We start from the raw sequence: 18,117 nt of genomic DNA, 5'->3' as shown, positions 1-18,117 counted from the left end.
AGGCCTACACCTAAAATTCATCTCGCACCTATCATGATACCCCAATGTGCAGTCCTCTAGTCCAGTTATCACAGTGTTGCACTGTCCCAGCATACAGGTTTCCCGTCCCCCCAGCATTCGTCATCTGTTATTGATGTGCTTATTGAGTGCTTGGATTGACATCGGAACAAAGGAAAACTTATATCTATTATGTTTTGCATCTGATGATCTGTACCGTCTACCGGATGGCAGCAACTCATATTCTTTATGTAAGATGTGACTCGGGTCACGGATGATTTTAAGGGCCTGCTTTAACGCTATCCTATCAATGATTTCTTTGAGAGAACATGGGGGCTGCATGCCAATGATTTTACCAGCCATCCTGACTAGATTTTGCAGTTGGGATTTGAGTTTGACGGACAGAATACCAAACCAGGTGGTGATACCATATCGGATGATAGATTCCATGTATGATAGACTAGCGTGTAGCTTGATTCTGTTCTTTAAAAAAATATATACTTTACATAAACCTGTTTATCTGTATTCCGAGTTATTGCGTGTTAGTGATAGCCATAACTATGGCACCAGGCTTGCCCTGAAAGATGCTTTCACCCAGCTTAAGCGCAAAAGTGATGCTTTGGAGAAAAAAAAACTGTGATGTAGAGCAATAGTTTTTTGGAACACACTTCCAAATTATTTAGTTTTAATTCACAACAAAGCTACTTTTAAAAATAGATTAAGAGGAGCTGTAATGCGGAGAGAGGTTGTTTTAGATTATGTATAGATTGTGTTGGTTGGTATTTGTGCTTGTCCTTTTTTTATTTCACTGTAATTTTGTAATATGACCCCAGGAAGAATAGTCACTAATGGAGATCTTAAATAAACGATAAACAATAAACAGCAGCATGATGTTTTTTGCCACCCCATGGACCCTGAGCCTTTTCAGGAAGTGCATGCGCTGATTAAGACGGGAACAAACAGAATCCACTTGGTTGGCCCAGTTTAACTGAGAATCAAAACAAATACATAAGTACTTATAAGAAGTCACCTGCTCACTCTCTTCCCGTGAATAAGGATCAGACTGTGATCCCCCAGACCGCCACAGCCAGGAGATCAAAGACGATCTCCTTTGTTTGTTTGTTTTTTTAGTTTTTTTTTTTACACTTAAAATAAGATTTTGATCCTCACACCACCTCAAACCCCCTTGCGAGCACCTGTTTATACGAGTCGATGTTGGAGGATTCTTTCAGTAGTAGTACATATATATATATATATATATATATATATATATATGGAATATGTGGAATGAGCAACACAGGCAAACACCAAAAGAACAGTATTGCAGGTCTGCTACCCACACGTTTGGTTGTGTTGCTCATTCCACGAATGCCAGATCCTTACAAGCTGTACCTTGTTGTAAAGGTGACAAATCAACGATAACAATGATATCAAACACATACCATTCGGCATAATTAAAGAGGGGAAATAATGGACCGAATGTTGACAAATATTCCATTGCAAGCCATTTTGTCAAAAAATTGGTCGGCGCTACCCAAACGTTTGGCTGTGTAGCTCATGCTTCGAATGCCTGATGCTTACAAGCTGTACCTCCTTGTAAAGGTGACGAATTTTTGATATAAAAATGATATAAAACACAATACAAATTATTAAAGGGGAGATATAATTAATTATTAATATGTTTCCTTTGTTTTTGTGCTGAGTTTATATATGCTGCATTTGCATAAAGCAAGTATTTGTCTACTCCTATGTTGATGATATGGGTATTCATATCTGTTTAAGGTAGATTTAGAACAGATAATAAATATGTGATTGACTACGGGCAATCATGCGATTAATCAGATTAAATATTTTAATCGATTGACAGATGTCTCACTAAGCTTTGCATAAACATGTGAAGCTCCTCCCACAATGAGCCAAGCTTAGGGTCTGATTGGCCTGTCAGGAAGCCACGCCCATGACATCAGAACGCCCATGCTGGACAGACAAATTCAGAAGCACTTTTCTATTATGAATATTGTAACAAAAAGAAACACAACAATTTATATTGCATTGAAAAAATAGATATTTTATTTATATCAAATATTTTGAATACAAAATACAAATGCAGGAGAATTAAAATGCTGGCGAATAAATAAATAAATAAATAAATAAATATGTTAATAAGTTAATAAGTTAATAAGTTAATGAATTAATAGGTTTTTAAAGGTTTTTGGATGGATGCATGATGGATGGAGGACGTCGGGGATGATCAGGAGGTTCACTAGCAAAGACCACACCATCAAACAATATCAGTTGGGTTGCATTTATTGAATGGATACAGTGTGTATGAATGGAGACTGATTGAGGGATGGAGTAATGGGATGAGAGGTTAAAGGTGTGAAGTACGTGGGTTGGGTGGGGAGTGATGGGAGGGCGAACGGTTGTTGGCTTAGAGCAGAAGGAGTGGGGGGGATGAAGGGAAGGATGAGATGGTCTACGGTATTAGGGATGGGATGCAAAGTCGGAGGGTTGTCTGGCGAGTGGGATGAGGGATGAAGTGGTGTGTGATGTTAACGAGAGGTGGAATGATAGCGATGTGAACAGGGGGATGAAATGGTGTGCGATGTTAGCTAGGGGACGCAGAGTTTAGGGAAATGACTGCGAGGATGAGGGTGAATGGAAGGATGGAGTGGTGCTGAAGAGGTGTGTGTGCTTGTTGATCTGGGTGCTAGCAGGTGGCAGTTAGCGGTTCCAGGGGGCGATGAACCCTGGGTGTTTGGCTTTGGGGTCCTTGGATCTGGAGTGGCGCCGAGGTCCATGGATCTGGAGTGGCGCCGATTTACGCTTTAAGGCCCCATCTGGAACCTGAAGGAAAGGATAAGGAAATGTTAGTGGAGCGCATGAGAAAAGTGTGGAGATTGGGGTGGTGGAGGGATGCGAGAAACGGATCGGAGGATAGCAGGTGGAGGTGGTCGTGTATAAATACAACCCTTGATTGCTTGGTAGGAGGAGATAAGGGAGGAGTTGTTATCAGTGAGATCTGAGGCAGGTGAGGTAGGGAGGAGAAAGGTAGGTTAGATCGGAGGCGTTAGAGAAGGGAGGAGATAGTTCTCCGGTGTGGTCTGTACTCCTGAACCTTTGTTGTTCCAACAGCATTTCACTAGCAAAGACCACACCATCAAACAATATCAGTTGGGTTGCATTTATTGAATGGATACAGTGTGTATGAATGGAGACTGATTGAGGGATGGAGTAATGGGATGAGAGGTTAAAGGTGTGCAGTACGTGGGTTGGGTGGGGAGTGATGGGGGGGCGAACGGTTGTTGGCTTAGAGCAGAAGGAGTGGGGGGGATGAAGGGAAGGATGAGATGGTCTACGGTATTAGGGATGGGATGCAAAGTCGGAGGGTTGTCTGGCGAGTGGGATGAGGGATGAAGTGGTGTGTGATGTTAACGAGAGGTGGAATGATAGCGATGTGAACAGGGGGATGAAATGGTGTGCGATGTTAGCTAGGGGACGCAGAGTTTAGGGAAATGACTGCGAGGATGAGGGTGAATGGAAGGATGGAGTGGTGCTGAAGAGGTGTGTGTGCTTGTTGATCTGGGTGCTAGCAGGTGGCAGTTAGCGGTTCCAGGGGGCGATGAACCCTGGGTGTTTGGCTTTGGGGTCCTTGGATCTGGAGTGGCGCCGAGGTCCATGGATCTGGAGTGGCGCCGATTTACGCTTTAAGGCCCCAAAAAGTGGTGCGTGTTTGTCACGAACACATGGCATGGGCAGGGTTGGACCACTGGAACGGATGTAGACGGACTTTGCAGGTAGAGGATCGAGGCACTCGATTATGGGATGGTGGGAGGTATGGAGAGAACATCTGTGGAGAGTCAGGACAGGGAGAGAAGTGGACAGGTAGTTGGGCCATGCTAGAAATTCAGAGGGATAGCATCGTTGGTGTAAATTAGTTGTAAGTTAAGTCAGATGGAATGTTGATCCATACATTAGTTAGAGGCAAGCACCCTTGGGGTCTTTTCCTGGGAACAACCCGGGAGAGTAAAGGAAGGTTAGTTTAGTTCGATCGGTGTGAACGATATGGGGTGTAGATAGGGGTGACAATTGGTTGTACGGGTGTATGAGGAAGGAGCGGCTGGACGGTACGGGGGCCAAAAAAAGCCGCGACAAGATCTGGTGGATCTCAGATGGCACGGGTGGACAGGAGGAATGGGTTAAGGTAGTTGATTTAGTCTTTAAGAGTAAATTAATAGGATGCACTAGATCAGACCAAAATGGAGTAGGCTGAAGCCTGGGCTTTTGTGCCTGCTTTAACCTTTAAATAGACTTCGTACCTGGAAATTGTATGACAAAACAGACGAGGGAAACGTGAACAGATGCAAAACGGACAACAACGAAACGAAGACGTTTGTGACATGGAAACATTGTGACATGGAAATGCATTTGGTATGGTGGAGGCTGAAGTGGGGAATAGAGAAGAATAATGGAATGAATAATGGAATGAATACTGGAATGGATGCTGGACCTGAAATGAATACTGGAATGAATACTGGACCTGGGATGAAAACTGGACCTGGAATGGATACTGGACCTGGAATGGATACTGGACCTGGAATGGATACTGGACCTGGAATGAATACTGGACCTGGAATGAATACTGGACCTGGAATGGATACTGGACCTGGAATGGATACTGGACCTGAAATGGAAACTGGACCTGGGATAGAAACTGGACCTGGAATGGATACTGGACCTGGAATGAATACTGAACCTGGGATGAATACTGGACCTGGAATGGATACTGGACCTGGAATAGATACTGGACCTGGAATGGATACTGGACCTGGAATGAATACTGGACCTGGAATGGATACTGGACCTGAAATGGATACTGGACCTGGAATGAAAACTGGACCTGGAATGAATAATGGAATGAGTAATGGAATTAACCGGCGTGGGTTAACGGGGGGAATGGGGATGGTGGGAGACGGGGTGTCAGACCGCCATTCCGAAACACCTCCATTCCGAAACAGGGTTAAGGTTAGGGTTAGGGTTAGGATTTATAATGGACTGGTTGTATTTCAGGAGACAGAGGACTGTTCTATTGTAGGGTTAGGGTTAGTTAGGGTTAGGGTTAGGGTTAGGGTTAGGGTAAGGGTTAGGGTTAGAGTTAGGGTTAGGGTTAGGGTTAGGGTTAGAAGTCAATGTTCGGAATGGCGGTGTTTCGGAATGGCGGGGTGTAACCGGAGACGGACCGGGTACAGAGAACCTGTTGAGTTGCATTTATTGAACATTTGTGACATGGAAACATCTGTGACATAGAAATGCATTTGGTATGGTGGAGGCTGAAGTGGAGAATAGAGAAGAATAATGGAATGAATAATGGAATTAACCGGCGTGGGTTAACGGGGGGAATGGAGGTTAGAAATGGAGGCGGTTAGCGGGGACGGACGTTGAGTTGCATTTATTGAGATTTGAGAAGGAGGAAGGGAGGGAGGGAAGGAGGCACAGAAGGAGGAAGGGAGGGAGGGAAGGAGGCACAGAAGGAGAAAGGGAGGAGGAAGGGAGGGAGGGAAGGAGGCACAGAAGGAGGAAGGGAAGATGGAGGGAGGGAGGGACGGAAGGAGGAAGGGAGGGAGGGAAGGAGGCACAGAAGGAGGAAGGGAGGGAGGGAGGAGGAAGGGAGGGAGGGAAGGAGGCATGGAAGGAGGAAGGGTGGGAGGAGGAGGAAGGGAGGGAGAGGGAAGGAGGCATGGAAGGAGGAAGGGAGGAGGGAGGGAGGGAGGGAAGGAGGCACAGAAGGAGGAAGGGAGGAGGGAGGGAGGGAGGGAGGGAAGGAGGCATGGAAGGAAGGGAGGAGCGAGGGAAGGAGGCACATAAGGAGGAAGGGAGGGAGGGAAGGAAGGAGGCATAGGAGGGCGGAAGAGGGGGAGGGAGGGAGGAGGGGAAGTGAATGATGGATGGAGGGGGGGGGCTGAACGGGACCAGCTGGATTTTAACTTGGTGTAGGCCAACGTGTCCGCTGTGCCGGTTGGAGGAGGCACGCTGTGCCGGTTGGAGGAGGCACGCTGTGCCGGTCAGAGGGAGGAGGAGGCACGCTGTGCTGGTCGGAGGGAGGAGGAGGCACGCCGTGCCGGTTGGAGGAGGCACGCTGTGCCGGTTGGAGGAGGAGGCACGCTGTGCCGGTTTGAGGAGGCGCGCTGTGCCGGTCGGAGGGAGGAGGAGGTATTCATCATGGGCTGCTTTGAGGGAGCCTGGAGGTGGTGGGTATGGGTGGGCATGCGACATGGGCTGTGGAACTTCGTACCTGGAAATTGCATGACAAAACAAACAAGGGAACAGTTGTGAACGTGGTTAGCACTGGAAGCCAAGTAGGTTGTCACTGGCTATATCGCTGCTGGACTGAAGGCAGCTGTGGGTGGGAAGGGATGTTGTAATGGTTTAGCACTGGAAGCCAGGTAGGCAGTCGCAGGCTATGGCTGCTAGGCTTAAAGGCAGCCGTGATAGTAATGGCTAGGAGGGGATGTTGTAGTGGTATAGCACTGGAAGCCGGGTAGGCAGTCGCTGGCTATGGCTGCTGCCTGGGCTGAAGGCAGCCGTAATTGAAATGGCTAGAGGGGGAAATTGTAATGGTTTAGCACTGGAAGCCAAGTAGGCAGTCGCTGGCTATGGTTACTGGGCTGAAGGCAGACGTGAAGGAATGGCTAGAGGGGGATGTTGTAATGGTTAGCACTGGAAGCCAGGCAGGCAATCGCTGGCTGTGGCTAGAGGCCTAGACCAGCTATGGATGCAATGTTGGTAGGTGTAGTTTGGAATAAATGCTGAGCCTGCCTTAAATGGTGCAATGGTTACTGTGGAATTCTGCCTGGGCATACGAGGATAGGGACAGAATGTAATGCGACGATGTGATGTCACAACAATGTGTTGTCATGGGTCAGCTATAGACGTACAGCATAGCATTCAATGGGCATACGAGGGACATTAGCAGAATAAATTCCACGATGATGTGATGTCGCAACGATGTGATGTCGTGGGTCAGCTCTAGACATGCGGTATAGCGAATCCTCTGTAGAGCAATGTGTCGTTATCGGATGGATGTGGATGGATGGATGGATGGATGTGGATGGATGGATGTGGATGGATGGATGGATGTGGATGGATGGATGGATGGATGGATGGATGGATGGATGGATGGAAGTGGATGGATGCATGTATGTGGATGGATAGATGCATGGATGGATGGATGTGGATCGATGTGGATGGATGGATAGATGGATGTGGATGGATGGATGGATGGATGGATGTGGATGGATGGATGGATGTGGATGGATGGATGCATGTATGTGGATGGATAGATGCATGGATGGATGGATGTGGATGGATGTGGATGGATGGATAGATGGATGTGGATGGATGGATGGATGGATGTGGATGGATGGATGGATGGATGGATGGATGGATGGATGGATGGATGGATGGATGTTGGTGGATCACTGCACTGCAACGTAGCTGTGAGCGCCTGTGAAGCAGGCGCGATCTCTAGATGTTTGTGGCCCGAAGGGCCGCGAACCTCTAGTAGCATACAAGGCATACAAGGGACACGGGCAGAATATGATGTCACGATGAGATGTCACGACAATGGATGTCATAACGGGTTAGCAGCTATAGACATTGAGGCATTACTCACTCACAGACATACTATGGACAAGGTGTGACAGTTTTCATAGCTAACTGTGACCTACGTTTGCAAGACAATTAACACATGGAGGTGGCAGAGCACGTGCGTAAAAATGTATGCATGAAGATTAGGTGGTGGAGAATGTGGGGAGGTGAGTGTTTGTTTTGCAAATGGATGATGTTCCATGCATTGTGAAGGTAAAATGTCACGTTTTAATCAATAGAGCAATGGGACGCTGGTGAGAGAAATAGTGTGGGGAGTGGTTAATAACCCGAAGGGATGGGTGGATGTATGGATGATTAGATAAGCTGTTTAGGATCATACGGTGTTAGCCTTTAGACACCGTTTATTAGATATAGAACAAGATGGTGAGCTGGTGAGGACGATGGGGGGAGTAGTGGTGACTATGGACAGATAGATGTATGGATGAATATGATTCAGAGCTTTGTTGGATTACAGTGAATGTAGGGCTGCAATGGAAATGATCATTGTAAAATACCATTGCTCTAGCCTGTATTGTTGTTGGGACTGATAGTATTCAGTGAATCAATGTAGAATGGTGGAGGTTGACGAATGAGTAAGTGAGGATGTGCTGTGGGTATAGGAGTCGGGTGTGTTGAAAAGATACTTAGCTTTGAGTGTTGGACGGGAAATTATGGGCACGGCTGAGCAACTCTGGATCTGGGAGTGACGTCATCGCTGTGAGTTGTAGCGGAGTCCCGTGGCGTGGAGCGAGCCGGCTTTGAATGGCGGCGTGGGAGAAATAGGCTATTTCGCTAGCCGCGGAGGTGTCTTGAACACCGTGGCGGTCGGGACTGGACTGACTGGTTGTGTGAGGATAGGACTGGGGTGGTGTTGTGATGTGCCGAACCGGGACTGCCTCGAGACGGCGTGTGGAACCGGGCCGCTGGCGAAACATGTTAAAGTTAGTGGCCACGGAATGAAAACAGGACTGTAAGGTTGGTGTTTGATCTCGCTTGCTGGTGCTGGATAGAAGTGATGGCATCGCTGGAGTACGAGCTGGCATCTGTTGTGGGTTGTAGGAGGAGGAATTGTAGGCCTACGTTTGTAGTTAATATTATTTAATCGGTTCGGTTGCCCCAGGGACGCGTTGGTGAGCCTGAGCTTGTGTGTGGCCTGAGCTTGTGTGTGTCCATGCGAGAAACGGATCGGAGGATAGCAGGTGGAGGTGGTCGTGTATAAATACAACCCTTGATTGCTTGGTAGGAGGAGATAAGGGAGGAGTTGTTATCAGTGAGATCTGAGGCAGGTGAGGTAGGGAGGAGAAAGGTAGGTTAGATCGGAGGCGTTAGAGAAGGGAGGAGATAGTTCTCCGGTGTGGTCTGAACCTTTGTTGTTCCAACAGCATATAAACAGGAAGTGAAGTGTTGCAGAATGAACTGCAGACCGGAGATCAGCTCTCTGCGAATCCCCTCCCACACACACAGTCTGTCCACCTGAGAGAGAGAGAGAGAGAGAGAGAGAGAGAGAGAGAGAGAGAGAGAGAGAGAGAGAGAGAGAGACAGACAGACAGACAGACAGACAGACAGACAGACAGACAGACAGACAGACAGACAGACAGTTCAATTGAAGGCTCTTATCCAGAGACCAGGGAAGTGCAGTGAACGTTAGAGAGGCAGGGGCTGAAATTTCTAAAAGGGCCTTTTGGTGAAAATATCGAAAATAGCAGACCTCCAAGCTCACAACGCGTCACAGAGTCAATCCAATTTTTAGTTGTTTAACCCTGACTTCTACCCCGAGCCATCTCAGGCTAGCAAAATGTGAGGGGGAAAAGGTTGGTTATGGGCTCTAGGTCGAGAAGTAGACAAATCAGTTTGTTTTGGGAGGTTTGGCATCATTAGTGGCATTTTAATGTTGGGGTACCAGGAGTTGCAAGCATAGTCAAAGAGGGGCTGCTAGGAGCTTTCACTGGTTGTATCTCAATATAAAAGAAATACCTCAAACCCCTCAATACCGCTTATCTGACTAAACCCCTCCAAAAAATGTTCGACACCCAAAGCCACAACACTAGAGGGTTAGGGTTAGTGCAAACAACGATCTGGTAACACCCACCCATAAGACAAATATGGGTAAATTCTCTTTCTACAACACGGCCACCCAAGTGTGGAATTTCCCCCCTACTCTGTGCATATAGTGTTTCATACTTTAATTCTTGTGATGATATTGAAAGTTTTTTACTACTTTATGTCTTGATGAGTTGAATACCAAGGACCTCCAATGGAAACAAGACCACAAGGGCTTTTTTGCTCCTTTTAGGCAGGGTGTATGACTGTACTGTGCTGTACAATCTTTTTTTTTACTGTACTGTTCTACATTTTTGTCTAATAAATGTCCAATCAATAAATCAATAAATCCAGGACATAAAATATTGTCCTAGACTGTTAGTATGTTATTTAGCATGTTAGCATGTTACTACCTGAATCTATTGAGCAACCTGTTGTGTCTGTCTGTCTGTCTGTCTGTCTGTCTGTCTGTGTCATACATACCTGACTGTCAGAGTGGAGGTGTGATGTCAGACTGTTGAAGAAGGACTCCAGAGGAGGTGAAATGGAACCGGCAGCCTTTGACTTCAGCTGGAAAACAAAACACATCACATTATAGACAGACAGTGTTTAAATGAACATTATTCACAATTGCTGTTTCAGGCTTGAGTTTAGGGACTTCCGAGGTTAAGCTCTTGCACGATTAATTATTTGGTTAATTGATCCTTTGGTGGTAAGAATATTTGAGAATATTAGAAGGAATTAGAGATTAGTCTTGCATAGTACAACATTTCTAGACATTTCTAAACAACAATTAAAAAACAAATCGGATCTTCTTTGCATAGCTGATGTCAAGGGGGAAATACATTTGAGTTAGTAACAAATAAATAGATGGGTAAAATCCCTTGCAATCTCAATTAAAAGAAATCTGACCTTCTACCTGGTTCATGGGCTTATAAAGATGAGAAATGACAAAAAGATTATGTAAAAAAGACGTCATCCTTAACAGACAGACAGACAGACAGACAGACAGACAGACAGACAGACAGACAGGTGCACTCACACAGCTCTCCTCCACCAGTCTATACAGGATGTTCTGGAAGTTGTCCAGTTTAGATTGATCCCAGGAGCTGACGCTAGGTTCCTCCGTGTCGAACAAGAGGTGGATTTTGCGCAGAGCCTCGTAGACGACCAGCGACGTCTGAGAACACTAGAAGGAGAAGACACTGATTTAAGCCACGTTCACACAGACCCACACAGACTACGTCAAATCCGTACGCATCCCGTTCATTTCCAATGGGGGTGTGCGATGCAGCCCGGCGAGTAGCATACAGGTTTTCGATCACGTTCCGATATCTGACTGTCGCGGACGGATCTAATTTGAATAAAGTTCTCCTCAACCAACTTCATTCAAATCCGGTCCGTCCGTGGGATCCGTGAATCCAATGAGAGCAGCGCTGCTGTGCCATAGAGGTGTAGCTGTGTATGGGAAAAGACAAGGAAAGGAAGTGATCCAGAGATTATTAAAGAGGCAGGGTCTGAAATTTCCGAAAGGGCACTTTTGGTGAATATAACGAAAATAGCCGACTCAGCGTGACGCGTTGTGAGCTTGGAGTTCGGGTATTTTCGATGCGTCACACCACACTGAACTAAGCATATTCAAGCCAATACTGGAGATGTGGCATAACGGTATGGATTTCTACAAAGAGAGGGCAATTCTTTCAACATACGATGCTGTGTTCAAGTTCAGGAGAGTTTGGACAAGGCAATTCTATTGAATGCTGCCTTCAGGTATGGCATGGAAAGAGGGCATTTGCATTTCTGTCACCATAGTAGAAGATGCATTCATGGTCTAGAGAGGGCCTTTATCTGCAGACAGGTAAAAGGGCAGGGGCTCAAGCCCCCTTTGATGTCTATGTGGGCACATGCCCGCGGTCAAACAACAACAGCACTGCCCAAGAAACACCACAGCACCAGAGTGGTGGTCCGGTTGCTCTCCACACGTCTGGACTCCGGGTCCATGCATGGAGCCGGTGTGAGCGTATAGCTTTATAGTGCGTGCGTGTGTGCAATCTGTGCATGTGTACCTGTTGCTGGGTGTTAAAGGCGTCCTTAGGGAAGTTGGACACAACGTTGTTCTGTTGACTCAGACACTGCACTGGAAAGTGAGCTGGTCCCTGTTACAAACACACACACACACACACACACACACACACACACACACACACACACACACACACACACACACACACACACACACACACATACACACACACACACACACACACACACACACACACACACACACACACACACAATGAATTAATGCATTAATTAATTAACAAATAATTCATATTTTGCCAGGTCTCAGCAGGTTGTTATATAGTGCATTATATAGGCAGGGTGTTTAACTCTACTTGTACTGTACTACATTTCTATTGTATTGACAATACCATTGTTGTCTAATACAATAATCAAACAGAATTACCAGGTCTCTCAGCAGGTTGTTATATAGTGCATTTAAATCATAACTAGAAAAGAAAATTTCTAAGAAATTTTAAGTGTGCCTGCAGCTCGCTAAGTGTGTGCAACCTTGTATAGCAGTTTTACATCAGCATTTTTATCATTAGCTTTAACATTAACATTTTTTTAGCATTAGCATTATCATAGATTTGTTTTCCTTTAAACATTAGGCATTTGTTAGCATTAGCATTTGTTAGCATTAGCATTAGCATTTTTAGCATTAGCATGTGTTAGCATCTGCATATGTTAGCATAGCATTAGCATTAGCATATGTGTTAGCATTAGCATTTGTTAGCATTAGCATTAGCATTTGTTAGCATTAGCATTTGTTAGCATTAGCATGTATTAGCATTAGCATTAGTTAGCATTAGCATGTGTTAGCATTAGCATTTGTTAGCATTAACATTAGCATTTGCATTTGCTAGCATTAGCATTCGTTAGCATTAGCATATGTTAGCATTAGCATTTTTTAGCATTGGCATTTGTTAGCATTAGCATGTGTTAGCATTAGCATTAGCATTTGTTAACATTAGCATTAGCATTTTTAACATTAGCATTTGTTAGCATTAGCATGTGTTAGCATTAGCATGTGTTAACATTAGCATCTTTGTTAGCATTAGCATTTGTTAGCATTAGCATGTGTTAGCATTAGCAATATGGTTTCTTGTTTTTAAGAAATAGGCTCCTCCCACAAGTTCCGCAAGGCGATTACGTTGTCCCGTCGCTCCCGAGATCGTTTGTGTTTCGTTTTGGGTATATGTTCAGTATAGCGCCCCCCACTTGTGGTTAAAATTTGGTGTTGACTGGATGTTTCGTTTGTGATTTATGGCTACTTCTTACAAAACGGGCTCCTCCCGCTAAATTTGGAACCCTGTTACGGAAGAACGGTATGGACTATCAAAATATCGTTTAAATATGTTTATCGCATGAGTCCATAGATCGTGTGTATCGATTTTTGTGACATTTGGAGAAAATATGTAGGAAAAGGAGCAAAAAGTGTGTTTTGAAGAAAATTCAAAATGGCGGAAAATCTATCCTGACGCAAATGGGCGTGGCCTATATGAGGAGATGCGTCATGACCCAAGGAATCCAGGGAAAAAGGAATTGTAATTTTCCGACCCACGGTTGAAGAGTTACAGGCCGAAAGGTAAAGTGGACTGTTATAGCGCCACCATGAGGCCAACTGACGAAATTATTTTTTATTTAATCCTTGATATCATTATAAATCTCCTCTCCAAGTTTTGAAACTGTAGCCCCTATGGTTTGCGAGAAAAAAAATATTGAATGTGAGTTTTTGCGATTCCCATTATAAGTCAATGGGTAAAATTAATTCACTAATAAATTAATATCAATTAAACGATACAACTTTTCTCTTAGAAAAGTAATAGCACACCATTCCCGGCCGAGCCGCACGTTTTGATGTATATATTGCGGCGGTGGCATAAATCGTGCGGCAGTTATTACGGCTCCAAATTTGCAAGAACGTTACTTACTTAATTACTTAACTAGAAAAGAAAATTTCTAAGAAATTTTAAGTGTGCCTGCAGCTCGCTAAGTGTGTGCAACCACCCACAGCCATTTCGACTAATTAGTGGCGTTTTGGCGCATTTTTGGCCGTTATCACGGGTCGCACTTTAACAACAGTTTTTTTCGCAAAAATTGTTTTGTGAGAAAAAAAAAATTTGTGGGGAAAAAAAACGTCTTTTGAGAAAAAAAAAATTTGCGAAAAAAAAAATTTGAGAAAAAAAAATTTGAGAAAAAACAATTTTTGAGAAAAAAAAATTTTTGCGAAAAAAAAAATTTGAGAAAAAAAAAATTTGAAAAAAAAAATTTTTTGAGAAAAAAAAATTTTGAGAAAAAAAATTTAGAAAAAAAAAATTTGAGAAAAAAAATGTTGAGAAAAAAAGATTTTTGAGAAAAAAAAAATTTGAGAAAAAAAAATTGAAAAAAATTTGAGAAAAAAAAATTTTTGAGAAAAAAAAATTTGAGAAAAAACAATTTTTGAGAAAAAAAATGTTTTGCGAAAAAAAAAATTTGAGAAAAAAAAATTTGAGAAAAAAAAATTTTTGAGAAAAAAAAATTTTGAGAAAAAAAATTTTGAGAAAAAAAAAATTTGAGAAAAAAAATGTTGAGAAAAAAAGATTTTTGAGAAAAAAAAAATTTGAGAAAAAAAAAATTTAGAAAAAAAAATTTGAGAAAAAAAAATTGAGAAAAAAAAATTTGAGAAAGAATTTTTTGAGAAAAAAAAATTTGAGAAAAAAAAAATTTGTGAAAAAAAAATGTTGAGAAAAAAACATTTGAGAAAAAAAAAAAATATATGACACCAGCCGCGAGTCTGTACGACAAACGGTTCATGAGTTATAGAGGCACTTCCTGTTTGGCAAAGGTCTTCCTGTTACAGAGGGGGCGGGGCTTAATCAATTACAGCTCATCCCTATTTGCCGGAAAAAGACCAAAGTTGTGTGTGCATTTTAAAGTTTAAATCACGTTGCTAGGCAAAAGTATGGCAGAGTTATGTGGCGCCAAAAAAAAAAATTGAGAAAAAAAAAATTTGAGAAAAAATAAAATTTTGAGAAAAAAAATATTTTGAGAAAAAAAAATTTTGAGAAAAAAAAACTTTTGAGAAAAAAAAATTTGAGAAAAAAAATTTTGAGAAAAAAAAAAATTTGAGAAAAAAAAAATTTGAGAAAAAACAATTTTTGAGAAAAAAACAATTTTTGAGAAAAAAAAATTTTGCGAAAAAAAAAATTTGAGAAAAAAAAAATTTGAGAAATAAAAAATTTTGAGAAAAAAAATATTTTGAGAAAAAAAAATTTTGAGAAAAAAAAACTTTTGAGAAAAAAAAAATTTGAGAAAAAAAATTTTGAGAAAAAAAAAATTTTGAGAAAAAAAAATTTGAGAAAAAAAAATTGAGAAAAAAAATTTTTGAAAAAAAAATTTTGAGAAAAAAAAAAATTTGAGAATAAATAAATTTGAGAAAAAAAAATTGAGAAAAAAAAATTTGAGAAAAAAAATTTTTTGAGAAAAAAAAATTTGAGAAAAAAAAAATTGAGAAAAAAAAATTTGAGAAAAAAAAAATATGACACCAGCCGCGAGTCTGTACGACAAACGGTTCATGAGTTATAGAGGCACTTCCTGTTTGGCAAAGGTCTTCCTGTTACAGAGGGGGCGGGGCTTAATCAATTACAGCTCATCCCTATTGGCCGGAAAAAGACCAAAGTTGTGTGTGCATTTTAAAGTTTAAATCACGTTGCTAGGCAAAAGTATGGCAGAGTTATGTGGCGCCAAAGTTTCTGGGTTTTTCCCTGCATAGTCCCCCATTCTAAGTCAATGGGGTTTTTGGGCGTCGTTTTTTGCGAATTACGTCGCAATGGTAACGCGGATCGGAAAGAAAAGTAATAGCACACCATTCCCGGCCGAGCCGCACGTTTTGATGTATATATTGCGGTGGTGGCGTAAATCGTGCGGCAGTTATTACGGCTCCAAATTTGTGGGATCATTATTAACTAGAAAAAAGTGTGCCTGCAGCTCGCTAAGTGTGTGCAACCTTGTATGTGTTAACATTAGCATCTTTGTTAGCATTAGCATTTGTTAGCATTAGCATGTGTTAGCATTAGCAATATGGTTTCTTGTTTTTAAGAAATAGGCTCCTCCCACAAGTTCCGCAAGGCGATTACGTTGTCCCGTCGCTCCCGAGATCGTTTGTGTTTCGTTTTGAGAGGGTCGTTCCCCCTGAAAAAACACGTTTTGGCATGAAACGGTTACGTTTTGCGCGTTTGTGGTGCCCCCTATGGGTGGAAGTGGAAATGCTTTTGGGTATATGTTCAGTATAGCGCCCCCCACTTGTGGTTAAAATTTGGTGTTGACTGGATGTTTCGTTTGTGATTTATGGCTACTTCTTACAAAACGGGCTCCTCCCGCTAACTTTGGAACCCTGTTACGGAAGAACGGTATGGACTATCAAAATATCGTTTAAATATGTTTATCGCATGAGTCCATAGATCGTGTGTATCGATTTTTGTGACATTTGGAGAAAATATGTAGGAAAAGGAGCAAAAAGTGTGTTTTGAAGAAAATTCAAAATGGCGGAAAATCTATCCTGACGCAAATGGGCGTGGCCTATATGAGGAGATGCGTCATGACCCAAGGAATCCAGGGAAAAAGGAATTGTAATTTTCCGACCCACGGTTGAAGAGTTACAGGCCGAAAGGTAAAGTGGACTGTTATAGCGCCACCATGAGGCCAACTGACGAAATTATTTTTTATTTAATCCTTGATATCATTATAAATCTCCTCTCCAAGTTTTGAAACTGTAGCCCCTATGGTTTGCGAGAAAAAAAATATTGAATGTGAGTTTTTGCGATTCCCATTATAAGTCAATGGGTAAAATTAATTCACTAATAAATTAATATCAATTAAACGATACAACTTTTCTCTTAGAAAAGTAATAGCACACCATTCCCGGCCGAGCCGCACGTTTTGATGTATATATTGCGGCGGTGGCATAAATCGTGCGGCAGTTATTACGGCTCCAAATTTGCAAGAACGTTACTTACTTAATTACTTAACTAGAAAAGAAAATTTCTAAGAAATTTTAAGTGTGCCTGCAGCTCGCTAAGTGTGTGCAACCACCCACAGCCATTTCGACTAATTAGTGGCGTTTTGGCGCATTTTTGGCCGTTATCACGGGTCGCACTTTAACAACAGTTTTTTTCGCAAAAATTGTTTTGTGAGAAAAAAAAAATTTGTGGGGAAAAAAAACGTCTTTTGAGAAAAAAAAAATTTGCGAAAAAAAAAATTTGAGAAAAAAAAATTTGAGAAAAAACAATTTTTGAGAAAAAAAAATTTTTGCGAAAAAAAAAATTTGAGAAAAAAAAAATTTGAAAAAAAAAATTTTTTGAGAAAAAAAAATTTTGAGAAAAAAAATTTAGAAAAAAAAAATTTGAGAAAAAAAATGTTGAGAAAAAAAGATTTTTGAGAAAAAAAAAATTTGAGAAAAAAAAATTGAAAAAAATTTGAGAAAAAAAAATTTTTGAGAAAAAAAAATTTGAGAAAAAACAATTTTTGAGAAAAAAAATGTTTTGCGAAAAAAAAAATTTGAGAAAAAAAAATTTGAGAAAAAAAAATTTTTGAGAAAAAAAAATTTTGAGAAAAAAAATTTTGAGAAAAAAAAAATTTGAGAAAAAAAATGTTGAGAAAAAAAGATTTTTGAGAAAAAAAAAATTTGAGAAAAAAAAAATTTAGAAAAAATTTGAGAAAAAAAAAATTGAGAAAAAAAAATTTGAGAAAAAAAAATTGAGAAAAAAAAATTTGAGAAAGAATTTTTTGAGAAAAAAAAATTTGAGAAAAAAAAAATTTGTGAAAAAAAAATGTTGAGAAAAAAACATTTGAGAAAAAAAAAAAATATATGACACCAGCCGCGAGTCTGTACGACAAACGGTTCATGAGTTATAGAGGCACTTCCTGTTTGGCAAAGGTCTTCCTGTTACAGAGGGGGCGGGGCTTAATCAATTACAGCTCATCCCTATTTGCCGGAAAAAGACCAAAGTTGTGTGTGCATTTTAAAGTTTAAATCACGTTGCTAGGCAAAAGTATGGCAGAGTTATGTGGCGCCAAAGTTTCTGGGTTTTTCCCTGCATAGTCCCCCATTCTAAGTCAATGGGGTTTTTGGGCGTCGTTTTTTGCGAATTACGTCGCAATGGTAACGCGGATCGGAAAGAAAAGTAATAGCACACCATTCCCGGCCGAGCCGCACGTTTTGATGTATATATTGCGGTGGTGGCGTAAATCGTGCGGCAGTTATTACGGCTCCAAATTTGTGGGATCATTATTAACTAGAAAAAAGTGTGCCTGCAGCTCGCTAAGTGTGTGCAACCTTGTATGTGTTAACATTAGCATCTTTGTTAGCATTAGCATTTGTTAGCATTAGCA

The sequence above is a fragment of the Nannobrachium achirus genome (genome assembly GCF_963921795.1).
Source record: "Nannobrachium achirus genome assembly, chromosome: 11".
Lineage (NCBI taxonomy): Eukaryota > Metazoa > Chordata > Actinopteri > Myctophiformes > Myctophidae > Nannobrachium > Nannobrachium achirus.
Note: the sequence above shows the minus strand (reverse complement) of the source record.